Source organism: Cebidichthys violaceus, unplaced genomic scaffold (assembly GCF_023349555.1).
Source record: "Cebidichthys violaceus isolate CVI_PGR_0920_01 unplaced genomic scaffold, fCebVio1.0.p SCAF_9, whole genome shotgun sequence".
NCBI classification, from domain to species: domain Eukaryota; kingdom Metazoa; phylum Chordata; class Actinopteri; order Perciformes; family Stichaeidae; genus Cebidichthys; species Cebidichthys violaceus.
Genome location: NW_027176975.1, coordinates 2281162 through 2296354, shown reverse-complemented (window position 1 = coordinate 2296354; position 15193 = coordinate 2281162). Strand labels below are relative to the sequence as shown.

Genomic DNA, 15193 nt, shown 5'->3' with positions numbered 1-15193 from the left:
GACCTTTTTTTCACAATATCAAGTAACAGGCAACGGAACCAGTGAAAAACAGTTGCTGTCAGAAGTGGGATTCGAACCCACGCCTCCAGTGGAGACTGCGACCTGAACGCAGCGCCTTGGACCGCTCGGCCATCCTGACTGGACACAACTCTAAATTCAATCGAAATTTATCATAGATATCATAATATATGACTTTGAAAACATCATGAGACCTGAAGCAAGATGGCCGCACTAATCACAGGACTGCCATCGTACTTTTAGTTAGGTGCGGAAAGGTTGCAGTTTGACCTTTACTCTAGCTTAAAGTCAGGTTCCACTGAGATTTCTACTCAGACACTGGATTCAGAGTCCAGAGTGCTAACCATTACACCATGGAACCACTATGCCCCAGAGAAATACACAGTTTTGGTAGACAGTTTCCTATTTGGCATCCGCTAGTATGCTATCTGTGCAGGGAATAGGACAAAGAAGGCATACACTGGTACCAATGACAAGGAAGCTAACAAGACACAGCAACCGCTTCAGGCTAACTTAAGAATTTTAGTAAGCTCAGCAGAGGATTTGGGAAATTGCAAGTCGAGAAATTGTTTTGAAGGACTTCCTACAAACAATGAATCCAATAACATGTCTGCCAACTGTATACAGACACATGGCAAGATTACACAGGTTGATAATGTAGAGGCTTACAAATGCTGCTGTTGCAGTAGTAGCAGACTATTTTGTCAAATGCCTGCTCCTTAACATACAAAGCATTGCTGACTTTTTTTCACAATGTCATGTAACAGGCAACGGAACCAGTGAAAGACAGTTGCTGTCAGAAGTGGGATTCGAACCCACGCCTCCAGTGGAGACTGCGACCTGAACGCAGCGCCTTGGACCGCTCGGCCATCCTGACTGGAAACAACCCTAAATTCAATGGATTTTATCATAGATATCATAATATATGACATTGAAAACATCATGAGACTTGAAGCAAGATGGCCGCACCAGTCCCAGGACTGCCATCGTACTTTTAGTTAGATGCGGAAAGGTTGCAGTTTGACCTTTACTCTAGCTTAAAGTCAGGTTCCACTGAGATTTCTACTCAGACACTGGATTCAGAGTCCAGAGTGCTAACCATTACACCATGGAACCACTATGCCCCAGAGAAATACACAGTTTTGGTAGACAGTTTCCTATTTGGCATCCGCTAGTATGCTATCTGTGCAGGGAATAGGACAAAGAAGGCATACACTGGTACCAATGACAAGGAAGCTAACAAGACACTGCAACCGCTTCAGGCTAACTTAAGAATTTTAGTAAGCTCAGCAGAGGATTTGGGAAATGGCAAGGACTTCCTACAAACAATGAATGAATGAATCCAGTAACATGTCTGCCAACTGTATACAGACACATGGTAAGATTACACAGGTTGATAATGTAGAGGCTTACAAATGCAGCAGACTATTTTGTCAAATGCCTGCTCCTTAACATACAAAGCATTGCTGACCTTTTTTTCCACAATGGCATGTAACAGGCAGCGGAACCAGTGAAAGACAGTTGCTGTCAGAAGTGGGATTCGAAACCACGCCTCCAGTGGAGACTGCGACCTGAACGCAGCGCCTTGGACCGCTCGGCCATCCTGACTGGAAACAACTCTAAATTCAATGGAATTTATCATAGATATCATAACATATGACTTTGAAAACAACATGAGACCTGAAGCAAGATGGCCGCACTAGTCCCATGACTGCCATCGTACTTTTAGTTAGATGCGGAAAGGTTGCAGTTTGACCTTTACTCTAGCTTAAAGTCAGGTTCCACTGAGATTTCAACTCAGACACTGGATTCAGAGTCCAGAGTGCTAACCATTACACCATGGAACCACTATGCCCCAGAGAAATACACAGTTTTGGTAGACAGTTTCCTATTTGGCATCCGCTAGTATGCTATCTGTGCAGGGAATAGGACAAAGAAGGCATACACTGGTATCAATGACAAGGAAGCTAACAAGACACAGCAACCGCTTCAGGCTAACTTAAGAATTTTAGTAAGCTCAGCAGAGGATTTGGGAAATGGCAAGGACTTCCTACAAACAATGAATGAATGAATCCAGTAACATGTCTGCCAACTGTATACAGACACATGGTAAGATTACACAGGCTGATAATGTAGAGGCTTACAAATGCTGCAGTTGCAGTAGTAGCAGACTATTTTGTCAAATGCCTGCTCCTTAACATACAAAGCATTGCTGACCTTTTTTTCACAATATCAAGTAACAGGCAACGGAACCAGTGAAAAACAGTTGCTGTCAGAAGTGGGATTCGAACCCACGCCTCCAGTGGAGACTGCGACCTGAACGCAGCGCCTTGGAACGCTCGGCCATCCTGACTGTAAACAACTCTAAATTCAATGGAATTTATCATAGATATCATAACATATGACTTTGAAAACATCATGAGACCTGAAGCTAGATGGCCGCACTAGTCCCATGACTGCCATCGTACTTTTAGTTAGATGCGGAAAGGTTGCAGTTGACCTCTACTCTAGCTTAAAGTCAGGTTCCACTGAGATTTGAACTGAGATCACTGGATTCAGAGTCCAGAGTGCTAACCATTACACCATGGAACCACTATGCCCCAGAGAAATACACAGTTTTGGTAGACAGTTTCCTATTTGGCATCCGCTAGTATGCTATCTGTGCAGGGAATAGGACAAAGAAGGCATACACTGGTACCAATGACAAGGAAGCTAACAAGACACAGCAACCGCTTCAGGCTAACTTAAGAATTTTAGTTAGCTCAGCAGAGGATTTGGGAAATGGCAAGTCGAGAAATTCTTTTGAAGGACTTCCTACAAACAATGAATCCAATAACATGTCTGCCAACTGTATACAGACACATGGTAAGATTACACAGGTTGATAATGTAGAGGCTTACAAATGCTTCTGTTGCAGTAGTAGTGGAGTATTTTGTCAAATGCCTGCTCCTTAACATATAAAGCATTGCTGACCTTTTTTTCCACAATGTCATGTAACAGGCAACGGAACCAGTGAAAGACAGTTGCTGTCAGAAGTGGGATTCGAACCCACGCCTCCAGTGGAGACTGCGACCTGAACGCAGCGCCTTGGACCGCTCGACCATCCTGACTGGAAACAACTCTAAATTCAATGGAATTTATCATAGATATCATAACATATGACTTTGAAAACATCATGAGACCTGAAGCAAGATGGCCGCACCAGTCCCATGACTGCCTTCGTACTTTTAGTGAGATGCGGAAAGGTTGCAGTTTGACCTCTACTCTAGCTTAAAGTCAGGTTCCACTGAGATTTGAACTCAGATCACTGGATTCAGAGTACAGCGTGCTAACCATTACACCATGGAACCACTATGCCCCAGAGAAATACACAGTTTTGGTAGACAGTTTCTTATATGGGCATCCGCTAGTATGCTATCTGTGCAGGGAATAGGACAAAGAAGGCATACACTGGTACCAATGACAAGGAAGCTAACAAGACACAGCAACCGCTTCAGGCTAACTTAAGAATTTTAGTAAGCTCAGCAGAGGATTTGGGAAATGGCAAGAAGAGAAATTGTTTTGAAGGACTTCCTACAAACAATGAATGAATGAATCCAGTAACATGTCTGCCAACTGTATACAGACACATGGTAAGATTACACAGGTTGATAATGTAGAGGCTTACAAATGCTGCAGTTGCAGTAGTAGCAGACTATTTTGTCAAATGCCTGCTCCTTAACATACAAAGCATTGCTGACCTTTTTTTCACAATATCAAGTAACAAGCAACGGAACCAGTGAAAAACAGTTGCTGTAAAAAGTGGGATTCAAACCCACGCCTCCAGTGGAGACTGCGACCTGAACGCAGCGCCTTGGACCGCTCGGCCATCCTGACTGGAAACAACTCTAAATTCAATGGAATTTATCATAGATATCATAACATATGACTTTGAAAACATCATGAGACCTGAAGCAAGATGGCCGCACTAGTCCCATGACTGCCATCGTACTTTTAGTTAGATGTGGAAAGGTTGCAGTTTGACCTCTACTCTAGCTTAAAGTCAGGTTCCACTGAGATTTCTACTCAGACACTGGATTCAGAGTCCAGAGTGCTAACCATTACACCATGGAACCACTATGCCCCAGAGAAATACACAGTTTTGGTAGACAGTTTCCTATTTGGCATCCGCTAGTATGCTATCTGTGCAGGGAATAGGACAAAGAAGGCATACACTGGTACCAATGACAAGGAAGCTAACAAGACACAGCAACCACTTCAGGCTAACTTAAGAATTTTAGTAAGCTCAGCAGAGGATTTGGGAAATGGCAAGGACTTCCTACAAACAATGAATGAATGAATCCAGTAACATGTCTGCCAACTGTATACAGACACATGGTAAGATTACACAGGTTGATAATGTAGAGGCTTACAAATGCAGCAGACTATTTTGTCAAATGCCTGCTCCTTAACATACAAAGCATTGCTGACCTTTTTTTCCACAATGTCATGTAACAGGCAGCGGAACCAGTGAAAGACAGTTGCTGTCAGAAGTGGGATTAGAAACCACGCCTCCAGTGGAGACTGCGACCTGAACGCAGCGCCTTGGACCGCTCGGCCATCCTGACTGGAAACAACTCTAAATTCAATGGAATTTATCATAGATATCATAACATATGACTTTGAAAACAACATGAGACCTGAAGCAAGATGGCCGCACTAGTCCCATGACTGCCATCGTACTTTTAGTTAGATGCGGAAAGGTTGCAGTTTGACCTTTACTCTAGCTTAAAGTCAGGTTCCACTGAGATTTCAACTCAGACACTGGATTCAGAGTCCAGAGTGCTAACCATTACACCATGGAACCACTATGCCCCAGAGAAATACACAGTTTTGGTAGACAGTTTCCTATTTGGCATCCGCTAGTATGCTATCTGTGCAGGGAATAGGACAAAGAAGGCATACACTGGTATCAATGACAAGGAAGCTAACAAGACACAGCAACCGCTTCAGGCTAACTTAAGAATTTTAGTAAGCTCAGCAGAGGATTTGGGAAATGGCAAGAAGAGAAATTGTTTTGAAGGACTTCCTACAAACAATGAATGAATGAATCCAGTAACATGTCTGCCAACTGTATACAGACACATGGTAAGATTACACAGGTTGATAATGTAGAGGCTTACAAATGCTGCAGTTGCAGTAGTAGCAGACTATTTTGTCAAATGCCTGCTCCTTAACATACAAAGCATTGCTGACCTTTTTTTCACAATATCAAGTAACAAGCAACGGAACCAGTGAAAAACAGTTGCTGTAAAAAGTGGGATTCAAACCCACGCCTCCAGTGGAGACTGCGACCTGAACGCAGCGCCTTGGACCGCTCGGCCATCCTGACTGGAAACAACTCTAAATTCAATGGAATTTATCATAGATATCATAACATATGACTTTGAAAACATCATGAGACCTGAAGCAAGATGGCCGCACTAGTCCCATGACTGCCATCGTACTTTTAGTTAGATGTGGAAAGGTTGCAGTTTGACCTCTACTCTAGCTTAAAGTCAGGTTCCACTGAGATTTCTACTCAGACACTGGATTCAGAGTCCAGAGTGCTAACCATTACACCATGGAACCACTATGCCCCAGAGAAATACACAGTTTTGGTAGACAGTTTCCTATTTGGCATCCGCTAGTATGCTATCTGTGCAGGGAATAGGACAAAGAAGGCATACACTGGTACCAATGACAAGGAAGCTAACAAGACACAGCAACCACTTCAGGCTAACTTAAGAATTTTAGTAAGCTCAGCAGAGGATTTGGGAAATGGCAAGGACTTCCTACAAACAATGAATGAATGAATCCAGTAACATGTCTGCCAACTGTATACAGACACATGGTAAGATTACACAGGTTGATAATGTAGAGGCTTACAAATGCAGCAGACTATTTTGTCAAATGCCTGCTCCTTAACATACAAAGCATTGCTGACCTTTTTTTCCACAATGTCATGTAACAGGCAGCGGAACCAGTGAAAGACAGTTGCTGTCAGAAGTGGGATTAGAAACCACGCCTCCAGTGGAGACTGCGACCTGAACGCAGCGCCTTGGACCGCTCGGCCATCCTGACTGGAAACAACTCTAAATTCAATGGAATTTATCATAGATATCATAACATATGACTTTGAAAACAACATGAGACCTGAAGCAAGATGGCCGCACTAGTCCCATGACTGCCATCGTACTTTTAGTTAGATGCGGAAAGGTTGCAGTTTGACCTTTACTCTAGCTTAAAGTCAGGTTCCACTGAGATTTCAACTCAGACACTGGATTCAGAGTCCAGAGTGCTAACCATTACACCATGGAACCACTATGCCCCAGAGAAATACACAGTTTTGGTAGACAGTTTCCTATTTGGCATCCGCTAGTATGCTATCTGTGCAGGGAATAGGACAAAGAAGGCATACACTGGTATCAATGACAAGGAAGCTAACAAGACACAGCAACCGCTTCAGGCTAACTTAAGAATTTTAGTAAGCTCAGCAGAGGATTTGGGAAATGGCAAGTCGAGAAATTGTTTTGAAGGACTTCCTACAAACAATGAATCCATTAACATGTCTGCCAACTGTATACAGACACATGGTAAGATTACACAGGTTGATAATGTAGAGGCTTACAAATGCTGCTGTTGCAGTAGTGGAGTATGTTGTCAAATGCCTGCTCCTTAACATACAAAGCATTGCTGACCTTTTTTTCCACAATGTCATGTAACAGGCAACGGAACCAGTGAAAGACAGTTGCTGTCAGAAGTGGGATTCGAACCCACGCCTCCAGTGGCGACTGCGACCTGAACGCAGCGCCTTGGACCTCTCGGCCATCCTGACTGGAAACAACTCTAAATTCAATGGATTTTATCATAGATATCATAATATATGACATTGAAAACATCATGAGACTTGAAGCAAGATGGCCGCACCAGTCCCAGGACTGCCATCGTACTTTTAGTTAGATGCGGAAAGGTTGCAGTTTGACCTTTACTCTAGCTTAAAGTCAGGTTCCACTGAGATTTCTACTCAGACACTGGATTCAGAGTCCAGAGTGCTAACCATTACACCATGGAACCACTATGCCCCAGAGAAATACACAGTTTTGGTAGACAGTTTCCTATTTGGCATCCGCTAGTATGCTATCTGTGCAGGGAATAGGACAAAGAAGGCATACACTGGTACCAATGACAAGGAAGCTAACAAGACACTGCAACCGCTTCAGGCTAACTTAAGAATTTTAGTAAGCTCAGCAGAGGATTTGGGAAATGGCAAGGACTTCCTACAAACAATGAATGAATGAATCCAGTAACATGTCTGCCAACTGTATACAGACACATGGTAAGATTACACAGGCTGATAATGTAGAGGCTTACAAATGCTGCAGTTGCAGTAGTAGCAGACTATTTTGTCAAATGCCTGCTCCTTAACATACAAAGCATTGCTGACCTTTTTTTCACAATATCAAGTAACAGGCAACGGAACCAGTGAAAAACAGTTGCTGTCAGAAGTGGGATTCGAACCCACGCCTCCAGTGGAGACTGCGACCTGAACGCAGCGCCTTGGAACGCTCGGCCATCCTGACTGTAAACAACTCTAAATTCAATGGAATTTATCATAGATATCATAACATATGACTTTGAAAACATCATGAGACCTGAAGCTAGATGGCCGCACTAGTCCCATGACTGCCATCGTACTTTTAGTTAGATGCGGAAAGGTTGCAGTTGACCTCTACTCTAGCTTAAAGTCAGGTTCCACTGAGATTTGAACTGAGATCACTGGATTCAGAGTCCAGAGTGCTAACCATTACACCATGGAACCACTATGCCCCAGAGAAATACACAGTTTTGGTAGACAGTTTCCTATTTGGCATCCGCTAGTATGCTATCTGTGCAGGGAATAGGACAAAGAAGGCATACACTGGTACCAATGACAAGGAAGCTAACAAGACACAGCAACCGCTTCAGGCTAACTTAAGAATTTTAGTTAGCTCAGCAGAGGATTTGGGAAATGGCAAGTCGAGAAATTCTTTTGAAGGACTTCCTACAAACAATGAATCCAATAACATGTCTGCCAACTGTATACAGACACATGGTAAGATTACACAGGTTGATAATGTAGAGGCTTACAAATGCTTCTGTTGCAGTAGTAGTGGAGTATTTTGTCAAATGCCTGCTCCTTAACATACAAAGCATTGCTGACCTTTTTTTCCACAATGTCATGTAACAGGCAACGGAACCAGTGAAAGACAGTTGCTGTCAGAAGTGGGATTCGAACCCACGCCTCCAGTGGAGACTGCGACCTGAACGCAGCGCCTTGGACCGCTCGACCATCCTGACTGGAAACAACTCTAAATTCAATGGAATTTATCATAGATATCATAACATATGACTTTGAAAACATCATGAGACCTGAAGCAAGATGGCCGCACCAGTCCCATGACTGCCTTCGTACTTTTAGTGAGATGCGGAAAGGTTGCAGTTTGACCTCTACTCTAGCTTAAAGTCAGGTTCCACTGAGATTTGAACTCAGATCACTGGATTCAGAGTACAGCGTGCTAACCATTACACCATGGAACCACTATGCCCCAGAGAAATACACAGTTTTGGTAGACAGTTTCTTATATGGGCATCCGCTAGTATGCTATCTGTGCAGGGAATAGGACAAAGAAGGCATACACTGGTACCAATGACAAGGAAGCTAACAAGACACAGCAACCGCTTCAGGCTAACTTAAGAATTTTAGTAAGCTCAGCAGAGGATTTGGGAAATGGCAAGAAGAGAAATTGTTTTGAAGGACTTCCTACAAACAATGAATGAATGAATCCAGTAACATGTCTGCCAACTGTATACAGACACATGGTAAGATTACACAGGTTGATAATGTAGAGGCTTACAAATGCTGCAGTTGCAGTAGTAGCAGACTATTTTGTCAAATGCCTGCTCCTTAACATACAAAGCATTGCTGACCTTTTTTTCACAATATCAAGTAACAAGCAACGGAACCAGTGAAAAACAGTTGCTGTAAAAAGTGGGATTCAAACCCACGCCTCCAGTGGAGACTGCGACCTGAACGCAGCGCCTTGGACCGCTCGGCCATCCTGACTGGAAACAACTCTAAATTCAATGGAATTTATCATAGATATCATAACATATGACTTTGAAAACATCATGAGACCTGAAGCAAGATGGCCGCACTAGTCCCATGACTGCCATCGTACTTTTAGTTAGATGTGGAAAGGTTGCAGTTTGACCTCTACTCTAGCTTAAAGTCAGGTTCCACTGAGATTTCTACTCAGACACTGGATTCAGAGTCCAGAGTGCTAACCATTACACCATGGAACCACTATGCCCCAGAGAAATACACAGTTTTGGTAGACAGTTTCCTATTTGGCATCCGCTAGTATGCTATCTGTGCAGGGAATAGGACAAAGAAGGCATACACTGGTACCAATGACAAGGAAGCTAACAAGACACAGCAACCACTTCAGGCTAACTTAAGAATTTTAGTAAGCTCAGCAGAGGATTTGGGAAATGGCAAGGACTTCCTACAAACAATGAATGAATGAATCCAGTAACATGTCTGCCAACTGTATACAGACACATGGTAAGATTACACAGGTTGATAATGTAGAGGCTTACAAATGCTGCAGACTATTTTGTCAAATGCCTGCTCCTTAACATACAAAGCATTGCTGACCTTTTTTTCCACAATGTCATGTAACAGGCAGCGGAACCAGTGAAAGACAGTTGCTGTCAGAAGTGGGATTAGAAACCACGCCTCCAGTGGAGACTGCGACCTGAACGCAGCGCCTTGGACCGCTCGGCCATCCTGACTGGAAACAACTCTAAATTCAATGGAATTTATCATAGATATCATAACATATGACTTTGAAAACAACATGAGACCTGAAGCAAGATGGCCGCACTAGTCCCATGACTGCCATCGTACTTTTAGTTAGATGCGGAAAGGTTGCAGTTTGACCTTTACTCTAGCTTAAAGTCAGGTTCCACTGAGATTTCAACTCAGACACTGGATTCAGAGTCCAGAGTGCTAACCATTACACCATGGAACCACTATGCCCCAGAGAAATACACAGTTTTGGTAGACAGTTTCCTATTTGGCATCCGCTAGTATGCTATCTGTGCAGGGAATAGGACAAAGAAGGCATACACTGGTATCAATGACAAGGAAGCTAACAAGACACAGCAACCGCTTCAGGCTAACTTAAGAATTTTAGTAAGCTCAGCAGAGGATTTGGGAAATGGCAAGTCGAGAAATTGTTTTGAAGGACTTCCTACAAACAATGAATCCATTAACATGTCTGCCAACTGTATACAGACACATGGTAAGATTACACAGGTTGATAATGTAGAGGCTTACAAATGCTGCTGTTGCAGTAGTGGAGTATGTTGTCAAATGCCTGCTCCTTAACATACAAAGCATTGCTGACCTTTTTTTCCACAATGTCATGTAACAGGCAACGGAACCAGTGAAAGACAGTTGCTGTCAGAAGTGGGATTCGAACCCACGCCTCCAGTGGCGACTGCGACCTGAACGCAGCGCCTTGGACCTCTCGGCCATCCTGACTGGAAACAACTCTAAATTCAATGGATTTTATCATAGATATCATAATATATGACATTGAAAACATCATGAGACTTGAAGCAAGATGGCCGCACCAGTCCCAGGACTGCCATCGTACTTTTAGTTAGATGCGGAAAGGTTGCAGTTTGACCTTTACTCTAGCTTAAAGTCAGGTTCCACTGAGATTTCTACTCAGACACTGGATTCAGAGTCCAGAGTGCTAACCATTACACCATGGAACCACTATGCCCCAGAGAAATACACAGTTTTGGTAGACAGTTTCCTATTTGGCATCCGCTAGTATGCTATCTGTGCAGGGAATAGGACAAAGAAGGCATACACTGGTACCAATGACAAGGAAGCTAACAAGACACTGCAACCGCTTCAGGCTAACTTAAGAATTTTAGTAAGCTCAGCAGAGGATTTGGGAAATGGCAAGGACTTCCTACAAACAATGAATGAATGAATCCAGTAACATGTCTGCCAACTGTATACAGACACATGGTAAGATTACACAGGCTGATAATGTAGAGGCTTACAAATGCTGCAGTTGCAGTAGTAGCAGACTATTTTGTCAAATGCCTGCTCCTTAACATACAAAGCATTGCTGACCTTTTTTTCACAATATCAAGTAACAGGCAACGGAACCAGTGAAAAACAGTTGCTGTCAGAAGTGGGATTCGAACCCACGCCTCCAGTGGAGACTGCGACCTGAACGCAGCGCCTTGGAACGCTCGGCCATCCTGACTGTAAACAACTCTAAATTCAATGGAATTTATCATAGATATCATAACATATGACTTTGAAAACATCATGAGACCTGAAGCTAGATGGCCGCACTAGTCCCATGACTGCCATCGTACTTTTAGTTAGATGCGGAAAGGTTGCAGTTGACCTCTACTCTAGCTTAAAGTCAGGTTCCACTGAGATTTGAACTCAGATCACTGGATTCAGAGTCCAGAGTGCTAACCATTACACCATGGAACCACTATGCCCCAGAGAAATACACAGTTTTGGTAGACAGTTTCCTATTTGGCATCCGCTAGTATGCTATCTGTGCAGGGAATAGGACAAAGAAGGCATACACTGGTACCAATGACAAGGAAGCTAACAAGACACAGCAACCGCTTCAGGCTAACTTAAGAATTTTAGTTAGCTCAGCAGAGGATTTGGGAAATGGCAAGTCGAGAAATTCTTTTGAAGGACTTCCTACAAACAATGAATCCAATAACATGTCTGCCAACTGTATACAGACACATGGTAAGATTACACAGGTTGATAATGTAGAGGCTTACAAATGCTTCTGTTGCAGTAGTAGTGGAGTATTTTGTCAAATGCCTGCTCCTTAACATACAAAGCATTGCTGACCTTTTTTTCCACAATGTCATGTAACAGGCAACGGAACCAGTGAAAGACAGTTGCTGTCAGAAGTGGGATTCGAACCCACGCCTCCAGTGGAGACTGCGACCTGAACGCAGCGCCTTGGACCGCTCGACCATCCTGACTGGAAACAACTCTAAATTCAATGGAATTTATCATAGATATCATAACATATGACTTTGAAAACATCATGAGACCTGAAGCAAGATGGCCGCACCAGTCCCATGACTGCCTTCGTACTTTTAGTGAGATGCGGAAAGGTTGCAGTTTGACCTCTACTCTAGCTTAAAGTCAGGTTCCACTGAGATTTGAACTCAGATCACTGGATTCAGAGTACAGCGTGCTAACCATTACACCATGGAACCACTATGCCCCAGAGAAATACACAGTTTTGGTAGACAGTTTCTTATATGGGCATCCGCTAGTATGCTATCTGTGCAGGGAATAGGACAAAGAAGGCATACACTGGTACCAATGACAAGGAAGCTAACAAGACACAGCAACCGCTTCAGGCTAACTTAAGAATTTTAGTAAGCTCAGCAGAGGATTTGGGAAATGGCAAGAAGAGAAATTGTTTTGAAGGACTTCCTACAAACAATGAATGAATGAATCCAGTAACATGTCTGCCAACTGTATACAGACACATGGTAAGATTACACAGGTTGATAATGTAGAGGCTTACAAATGCTGCAGTTGCAGTAGTAGCAGACTATTTTGTCAAATGCCTGCTCCTTAACATACAAAGCATTGCTGACCTTTTTTTCACAATATCAAGTAACAAGCAACGGAACCAGTGAAAAACAGTTGCTGTAAAAAGTGGGATTCAAACCCACGCCTCCAGTGGAGACTGCGACCTGAACGCAGCGCCTTGGACCGCTCGGCCATCCTGACTGGAAACAACTCTAAATTCAATGGAATTTATCATAGATATCATAACATATGACTTTGAAAACATCATGAGACCTGAAGCAAGATGGCCGCACTAGTCCCATGACTGCCATCGTACTTTTAGTTAGATGTGGAAAGGTTGCAGTTTGACCTCTACTCTAGCTTAAAGTCAGGTTCCACTGAGATTTCTACTCAGACACTGGATTCAGAGTCCAGAGTGCTAACCATTACACCATGGAACCACTATGCCCCAGAGAAATACACAGTTTTGGTAGACAGTTTCCTATTTGGCATCCGCTAGTATGCTATCTGTGCAGGGAATAGGACAAAGAAGGCATACACTGGTACCAATGACAAGGAAGCTAACAAGACACAGCAACCACTTCAGGCTAACTTAAGAATTTTAGTAAGCTCAGCAGAGGATTTGGGAAATGGCAAGGACTTCCTACAAACAATGAATGAATGAATCCAGTAACATGTCTGCCAACTGTATACAGACACATGGTAAGATTACACAGGTTGATAATGTAGAGGCTTACAAATGCTGCAGACTATTTTGTCAAATGCCTGCTCCTTAACATACAAAGCATTGCTGACCTTTTTTTCCACAATGTCATGTAACAGGCAGCGGAACCAGTGAAAGACAGTTGCTGTCAGAAGTGGGATTAGAAACCACGCCTCCAGTGGAGACTGCGACCTGAACGCAGCGCCTTGGACCGCTCGGCCATCCTGACTGGAAACAACTCTAAATTCAATGGAATTTATCATAGATATCATAACATATGACTTTGAAAACAACATGAGACCTGAAGCAAGATGGCCGCACTAGTCCCATGACTGCCATCGTACTTTTAGTTAGATGCGGAAAGGTTGCAGTTTGACCTTTACTCTAGCTTAAAGTCAGGTTCCACTGAGATTTCAACTCAGACACTGGATTCAGAGTCCAGAGTGCTAACCATTACACCATGGAACCACTATGCCCCAGAGAAATACACAGTTTTGGTAGACAGTTTCCTATTTGGCATCCGCTAGTATGCTATCTGTGCAGGGAATAGGACAAAGAAGGCATACACTGGTATCAATGACAAGGAAGCTAACAAGACACAGCAACCGCTTCAGGCTAACTTAAGAATTTTAGTAAGCTCAGCAGAGGATTTGGGAAATGGCAAGTCGAGAAATTGTTTTGAAGGACTTCCTACAAACAATGAATCCATTAACATGTCTGCCAACTGTATACAGACACATGGTAAGATTACACAGGTTGATAATGTAGAGGCTTACAAATGCTGCTGTTGCGGAGTATGTTGTCAAATGCCTGCTCCTTAACATACAAAGCATTGCTGACCTTTTTTTCCACAATGTCATGTAACAGGCAACGGAACCAGTGAAAGACAGTTGCTGTCAGAAGTGGGATTCGAACCCACGCCTCCAGTGGCGACTGCGACCTGAACGCAGCGCCTTGGACCTCTCGGCCATCCTGACTGGAAACAACTCTAAATTCAATGGATTTTATCATAGATATCATAATATATGACATTGAAAACATCATGAGACTTGAAGCAAGATGGCCGCACCAGTCCCAGGACTGCCATCGTACTTTTAGTTAGATGCGGAAAGGTTGCAGTTTGACCTTTACTCTAGCTTAAAGTCAGGTTCCACTGAGATTTCTACTCAGACACTGGATTCAGAGTCCAGAGTGCTAACCATTACACCATGGAACCACTATGCCCCAGAGAAATACACAGTTTTGGTAGACAGTTTCCTATTTGGCATCCGCTAGTATGCGATCTGTGCAGGGAATAGGACAAAGAAGGCATACACTGGTACCAATGACAAGGAAGCTAACAAGACACAGCAACCGCTTCAGGCTAACTTAAGAATTTTAGTAAGCTCAGCAGAGGATTTGGGAAATGGCAAGGACTTCCTACAAACAATGAATGAATGAATCCAGTAACATGTCTGCCAACTGTATACAGACACATGGTAAGATTACACAGGTTGATAATGTAGAGGCTTACAAATGCTGCAGTTGCAGTAGTAGCAGACTATTTTGTCAAATGCCTGCTCCTTAACATACAAAGCATTGCTGACCTTTTTTTCACAATATCAAGTAACAGGCAACGGAACCAGTGAAAAACAGTTGCTGTCAGAAGTGGGATTCAAACCCACGCCTCCAGTGGAGACTGCGACCTGAACGCAGCGCCTTGGACCGCTCGGCCATCCTGACTGGAAACAGCTCTAAATTCAATGGAATTTATCATAGATATCATAACATATGACTTTGAAAACAACATGAGACCT

General features: G+C 43.2%; 15 non-coding genes across 15 annotated transcripts; all 15 read right to left on the bottom strand.

The window, feature by feature from the left end:
* Positions 1–56: 56 nt before the first annotated feature.
* On the bottom strand, positions 57–139 carry trnal-cag (transfer RNA leucine (anticodon CAG)). Its single transcript has one exon. It is a non-coding gene; the product is annotated as a tRNA-Leu (tRNA).
* A 673-nt stretch (positions 140–812) lies between these two features.
* trnal-cag (transfer RNA leucine (anticodon CAG)) lies at positions 813–895 on the bottom strand. The gene has a single exon. It is a non-coding gene; the product is annotated as a tRNA-Leu (tRNA).
* Positions 896–1794: 899 nt separating this feature from the next.
* trnaq-cug (transfer RNA glutamine (anticodon CUG)) lies at positions 1795–1865 on the bottom strand. The gene has a single exon. It is a non-coding gene; the product is annotated as a tRNA-Gln (tRNA).
* A 1180-nt stretch (positions 1866–3045) lies between these two features.
* On the bottom strand, positions 3046–3128 carry trnal-cag (transfer RNA leucine (anticodon CAG)). Its single transcript has one exon. It is a non-coding gene; the product is annotated as a tRNA-Leu (tRNA).
* Positions 3129–3296: 168 nt separating this feature from the next.
* Positions 3297–3368, bottom strand: trnaq-cug (transfer RNA glutamine (anticodon CUG)). Its single transcript has one exon. It is a non-coding gene; the product is annotated as a tRNA-Gln (tRNA).
* A 1425-nt stretch (positions 3369–4793) lies between these two features.
* On the bottom strand, positions 4794–4864 carry trnaq-cug (transfer RNA glutamine (anticodon CUG)). Its single transcript has one exon. It is a non-coding gene; the product is annotated as a tRNA-Gln (tRNA).
* Positions 4865–6288: 1424 nt separating this feature from the next.
* On the bottom strand, positions 6289–6359 carry trnaq-cug (transfer RNA glutamine (anticodon CUG)). Its single transcript has one exon. It is a non-coding gene; the product is annotated as a tRNA-Gln (tRNA).
* A 1934-nt stretch (positions 6360–8293) lies between these two features.
* On the bottom strand, positions 8294–8376 carry trnal-cag (transfer RNA leucine (anticodon CAG)). Its single transcript has one exon. It is a non-coding gene; the product is annotated as a tRNA-Leu (tRNA).
* A 168-nt stretch (positions 8377–8544) lies between these two features.
* Positions 8545–8616, bottom strand: trnaq-cug (transfer RNA glutamine (anticodon CUG)). Its single transcript has one exon. It is a non-coding gene; the product is annotated as a tRNA-Gln (tRNA).
* Positions 8617–10041: 1425 nt separating this feature from the next.
* Positions 10042–10112, bottom strand: trnaq-cug (transfer RNA glutamine (anticodon CUG)). The gene has a single exon. It is a non-coding gene; the product is annotated as a tRNA-Gln (tRNA).
* A 1427-nt stretch (positions 10113–11539) lies between these two features.
* Positions 11540–11611, bottom strand: trnaq-cug (transfer RNA glutamine (anticodon CUG)). The gene has a single exon. It is a non-coding gene; the product is annotated as a tRNA-Gln (tRNA).
* A 435-nt stretch (positions 11612–12046) lies between these two features.
* Positions 12047–12129, bottom strand: trnal-cag (transfer RNA leucine (anticodon CAG)). Its single transcript has one exon. It is a non-coding gene; the product is annotated as a tRNA-Leu (tRNA).
* A 168-nt stretch (positions 12130–12297) lies between these two features.
* trnaq-cug (transfer RNA glutamine (anticodon CUG)) lies at positions 12298–12369 on the bottom strand. Its single transcript has one exon. It is a non-coding gene; the product is annotated as a tRNA-Gln (tRNA).
* A 1425-nt stretch (positions 12370–13794) lies between these two features.
* On the bottom strand, positions 13795–13865 carry trnaq-cug (transfer RNA glutamine (anticodon CUG)). The gene has a single exon. It is a non-coding gene; the product is annotated as a tRNA-Gln (tRNA).
* A 1171-nt stretch (positions 13866–15036) lies between these two features.
* Positions 15037–15119, bottom strand: trnal-cag (transfer RNA leucine (anticodon CAG)). The gene has a single exon. It is a non-coding gene; the product is annotated as a tRNA-Leu (tRNA).
* Positions 15120–15193: the final 74 nt, after the last annotated feature.